This window comes from Microcaecilia unicolor, chromosome 2, assembly GCF_901765095.1.
Source record: "Microcaecilia unicolor chromosome 2, aMicUni1.1, whole genome shotgun sequence".
Taxonomy (NCBI): Eukaryota; Metazoa; Chordata; class Amphibia; order Gymnophiona; family Siphonopidae; genus Microcaecilia; species Microcaecilia unicolor.
This window is the reverse complement of record NC_044032.1, coordinates 44,399,028-44,405,027: the sequence shown is the minus strand read 5'-3', so window position 1 is coordinate 44,405,027 and position 6,000 is coordinate 44,399,028.

Here is a 6,000-nt window from a genome sequence, read left to right as displayed (position 1 = left end):
TGCCCATCGCCACCTACCTATCTCCTCTTCTGCTATAATTATATTTTCTCCATCCATACTCTGTAATCCCTATTACTATGTAAGCCGCATTGAACCTGCTATGAGTGGGAAAGCGTGGGGTACAAATGTAATAAATAAATTATGACTTTTTTGGGCTCTAGGCTCTTTTGCCTGTGTGTCCCTCCCTCAGTGGCATTTAATATGTGACCTGAGCTTATATCTATATTCTATTTATATTTGATTTGCATTTTACATATTTATAGTCTATTTGCTTTGCAAGTATTCAAGGCTGAAAGGCAAGGCATGAAAATCAATAACTTATACTTCATTTTTATTCTTTTTGATTAAAAAAAAAATGTAAACATTTTCATGCACCTTAGGCACTGTGGCTATTGTGCCTAATGGTTAAGGCTGCCCTGGGTATTAGAAGTCGGACAAAACTGCTTTTTGCATTCGGCCAAAATCCAAACTGCCACCAACATTTTCATGCACCTTAGGCACTGTGGCTATTGTGCCTAATGGCTAAGGCTGTCCTGGGTATTAGAAGTCAGGCAAAACTGCTTTTTGCACTTTCGGCCAAAATCCAAACTGCCACCAACACTGTTTGGAAGCTTTCGGCCGGAACAAAACTGCAGCAAAAACGTATCACCTGCTTTCAGCTGAAAAGCTCAAGTTTGGTTATGTGAATGCAAACCAGTGAAGTCCACTGGGACGTGTCAGAGCTTGCAGTCTGAATCTCTCTGCTAAACCCACAGTATCCAAGACAGAATATAATTTAAATAATAAAAGACCATATTTTACCTCCAAGCAAAATAGTCTCCACACATCTGGACTGCAGCTAATGAAAACGAAAACAAAAGTCACAGTGTTTTTATAGAGGTTAACTTTGCACCACACTCCAAGTGACAGCTGACATCGTAACTCCACAAAGGTTAATTCCTAAGGCGCTATCATCCCAAACTTATAGATGTAAGCTTTCTTTTACCAAACACCGGTAAAAAGTGGCCTTAGCATACTCTTACGTAGGTCATTCCCATATGCTAAGACCACTTTTACTGCCGGGGTAAAATGGCCACTTTTTCAATTTTCCTTATTAAAGGCCACATGCTAATTTCCCCATTAGCACGTCAGCTCCTACTGCCACCTATTTTATAGGCAATAGGGACTCACGAGCTAAACCTATACTAATTGGTTAGTATACAGCAATGCCAAAGCGCTAACCGAATAGCACAGAATATGCTAACTCTCCACTCTCAGACCCACCCCCAACACTACAAAACTAAATTTTATTGTTTAGTGCAAGAGCAGTGTGCACGCACATTGCAAAATTATCGCTGGATGCCTCAGTGTGCCTCGCAATAAGCCATTTTTGCTGAGGTAAGTACATGTTAGTGCTTACTGCAGCTTTGTAAATGGGCCCCTTAAATTCCAGCTCAAATTTTGTATGAAAAGTATTTATTTGGAGCACTCTATTTATGATACAAACTATTGTGCAAGATCATTACTGCATTAATTGCAATTGCAGTTAAAAAAAAAAATAGAATGCAAAGAGGAGTGTGGATTTGGTGAATGAATAGTTAATTTTTTAAGCGTAAAAACAAAAGGAAAAATAACCTTCATTTGGTAGTAGAAAATGCCGAGACTGACTTTCAGCCTTTTCCCTGACCCCAGGAAGGACTCAATCTATGTAAATTGATTGCTCTTGGGGGTTTGAAAGACTCCAAGAGGCAGGCACATCTCTAAAGATTAAGCATGCCTAATAAACAATGTTTCTTGTTGACTTCTAAATTCCAATTGTTTATAGTTAAGAAAATACTATATTTCATAGTCCTAAAATAAACCATCTGTATCTCACCTATCAATTTATATTTTACTTCTATGTATTCTTGCTGACCTAACGAATCATTTGATTAATACTGATTATTAGCAGATCTTCTGATGTAAGTTGTTTGTACAAAGATTGCTCATATAAACTGTTATGTTCACTCTGGCTGATAAGAAGTTCATGAAAGACAACTGACTTTAATTTGTGAAGTGTTAAATCTATTCAGTCAGAATCAACAGTAGCCTCCCCACCCAGGACTACCTTACAATCCCTGGTGATGTAGCCAGGGCAGGAGTGATGACCCAGTCATGGCAGCCATTTCAAGATCAGATCCAGAATGAGGAGTAACTGTGGATCACTCCTGCCCCAACTACACCCCTATACCACCAGGGACTATAAAATAGGCCCAGAGGGGCCCATGTGTAAGGGGGAGGTACTCAGGGGGGCAGGGGGTCTGGAAGGAGGGACAACTGTTCAGGGGAAGGGGGAGAGGGAGGAGTCAAATGGGACAAATGACAAATTTTTGGCGTCCACCAAATGATAGAAACTGAAAACATGGCCAAAAATTAAAATAACCTTTTGGCCAAAACCAAAATCAGGCAGAAAAAGGATTTGAGGCATTTTTCTGCACTGAAATCAAAACCAAAATTCAGTCAGCCTCTACTGGGTATACCATCAATTCTTTATTAAAAGAGACATCCAGAATATTGAAAAAAATATTATCTATTCATTTGCTCTCAGTAAACTAATACCATGGAAATTACAGTAGTGTTAAAAAGTGTTTACTGACAGAGAAAACAGCACACAGCCACAGTAATCAGCAGTGGTTTGCTGCAGGATCATAGCCAGCCCTCTGATTTGGGGAGGGGAGCAGAAGTGGACTGGGGGGGCACATCGCATTCCATGCTTCCCTCCCTCCTCCCCTCCCCCCCCCCCCAAGTGCTCTAAAAATAATACCTTTCCTGGCAGGGATGCTGAAGCCCCACCAGCCAAAATTTGTCCTCAAACTGCTGTACAGTAGAAGTGGGGGTATGCCAGCAGCTGCTGATGCTGGGGCTCTTCAAGCATGTTCATGCATAAGCAGTGGCATAGCTATGGGTGGGCTTGGAGCCTTAATCACCTCACTTGTCCTTCCAATTTCCAGATCATTGATAAATATGTTAAACTAGTAAAAAAGCCCCGTTTCTGATGCAAATGAAACGGGGGCTAGCAATGTTTTCTTCTGTGTGCATGTGGGAGTGTGTGTGTCCCTGCCCTCTGGCCTCTCTCCCCTCCCCCCTCTGAGTCCTTCACTGTTACAGAGCCAGCGATTTGATTTCGTGCTCTGCTGTTTTCCTTCACTGACTGTGTTACAGAGAGGGCGGGGCAGACACTCATAGGGAAACCGGATATCTCGCCCCCTTCACACTTCCGGCTGGAGGCTTCATAGAACGTTGGTGTTGCTTTTTATATAGAGAGATAGTGTCCCAAGTACAGATCCCTGCAGCACTATTCACCCTCCTCCATTGAGAAAAATGAACATCTAACCCTACCCTCTGTTGTCTGTCCAATAACCACACTGCCTCCTATCCCATAACTGCTTAATTTTCTAGCGCCGGCGTTTGCTTCTGATCATCTCCCTGCTGGTGAATGACTGGCAAGGATATTTATTGTTCAGATACGTCACCCTTGCTTCTCCAAATGTAACTTACATTGCTGTTTAGTTTATTTGAGTCTGATGGCTTCCCTTGATCTGAAGATCCCAAACAGAATTACATAACACACAAGTGCAGAAACAATACAATATACCATACTGAATAAGATCTTTGGTGAATTTCTTCAAGAAAGGTGGACAATAAATCCTAATAAACATTTTATTTTCTTAATGGATAACAAGCTGTTTACATAATCTACTATAATTATCCTAATGAATAAAACTTATGTATATTCAATGTGAAATATTTCCATTTTTGCTTATCAGTCTAAAAGAAATACTTTTCTCACCAAAGGTTTTGGGCTTATCAAGGTTTTCTTCTGCATACTTTAGATGATATTTGTGATAAGGTTGTAGAAAAGGTATAAATCACTAATATAAGTACTGCTTTTTTGTGAATAAATGCTCCCATATCAGCTAAACGTTTCAAGCAGGTCATTTGCAGTAATCTGTGGTCTTCAACAGTTGCATATAAGTTCCATTTCTAAACAATGTTTCTGAAAGCTGAAATTGCTATCTGGAAGCATTTAAAGAATTTTTTTATAGTCTTCCTTACTTTGTATGAATGAACTAGCCTTTGAGCCCGTAAAAACAGGCTATTATAGGAAGGGGGGGTTGAAAGGCCCGCCCCCGCCGCCGAGTTCGCCGCTGCCCCTCCCCCTCCGAATTCGCGCCCCCCCCCCCCGAGCCGTCACCACCCACCTTCCACCCGGCCGGACCCTCGCTCCGCTATTGAAACAGCGAGGGTCCGGGAACGCAGCACTGAGCTCTACTGAGCTGCCCACGTCGGCCTTCCTTCTTCTTCTCTGCCTGTCCCGCCCTCGTGTGACATAACGTCGTCGAGGGCGGGACAGAGGCAGAGAAGAAGGAAGGGCGATGTCGGCAGCTCAGCAGAGCTCAGTGCTGCGTTCCCAGACCCTCGCTGTTTCAATAGTGGAGCGAGGGCCCGACCGGGTAGAAGGTGGGTGGTGGCGGCGACTCGGGTAGGGGAGCGTTAGACGGCGGTGTCCCTCCCTCAGAAATAAGCAGTACAGACCCTCTCTGTTCCGTCCCCGTCATCACGTATTGACGCGGGGGCAGGGCAGAGGTCTCTACTGCACATTTGCGAGTGAGTACAACACTCGCCTTTTATATATATTGATGATTACCTTCAATTTCAAGTGCTCAGACAGCTGCTTAGAAGATCTCATGGTTGCTTAAATATGACAAAACAATCACAACCTGAGAGGTTAAATGGGTGAAAGTATTTGTTCTACCGTGGAACTGTCTTCCATAGAATTGACTAACTGAAGACTTCATGAGTCAATCAACTTTTTGGGCCTTGTTAACAATTTGAAAAAAAAAAAAAAAATAGCAAGGCCATTAGAAGGGGTCCAACCTTTGCATATGCCATATTTACTTTTATAAAATTGATATCAATTAAAATCAGGAAATAGTGATTTTGTATTAAAAACTGCAGAAAGATATAATTAAAAAATATAACAAACTTTGCACCATGTAGAAGTTGAAGTTGTATCACCTTTCGTTCATTTTGGGATTCACCAACACATACAATTTGGCCAGAAGTGTCTAAACTTTTGTGTGCAGTTATAATTTTCAAGCAAAATGATGATGCACAAAAACTCTGGTAGAATGAACGAACACACTAGGGGGGGGGGGGTAGAAAAATAGGTGCCCTTCTTGAGTAGTTAAAAGAATCATGTAACAATTATACATTTTATTTCTGTTTCATTTGTACCCCGCGCTTTCCCACTCATAGCAGGTTCAATGCGGCTTACATATTATATACAGGTACTTATTTGTACCTGGGGCAATGGAGGGTTAAGTGACTTGCCCAGTCACAAGGAGCTGCCAGTGCCTGCAGTGGGAATTGAACCCAGTTCCCTAGGACCAAAGTCCACCACACTAACCACTAGGCCACTCCTCCACTAGCAACATTCCCTGTAGAAGCCTGCTCTTGCAGCCGCGCAGGCTTCTGTTTCTGTGAGTCTGACGTCCTGCACGTATGTGCAGGACGTCAGACTCACAGAAACAGAAGCCTGCGCGGCTGCAAGGGCAGGCATCTACATGGAATGTTGCTAGTGGAATAGCAACATTAACATTCCATGTAAAATCTCAAATAGTAGCAACATTCCATCTAGAATCTCCAATAGCAGCAACATTCCATGTAGAATCTGAAATAGGGAAAGGGAACTGGGACTTGATATGCTGCCTTTCTGTGGGGTTTACATAGTATATACAGGTACTTATTTGTACCTGGGGAAATGGAGGGTTAAGTGACTTGCCCAGAGTCACAAGGAGCTGCCGGTGCCTGCAGTGGGAATTGAACCCAGTTCCCCAGGACCAAAGTCCACCACACTAACCACTAGGCCACTCCTCCACTCATACATACATGTTGTGGTATAAATATAATTTTCCAAATTTGCTGAAGCAGCTCCCCTCAAGTTTTCAATCATGAGCAGCATACATTTGATAGAATAAA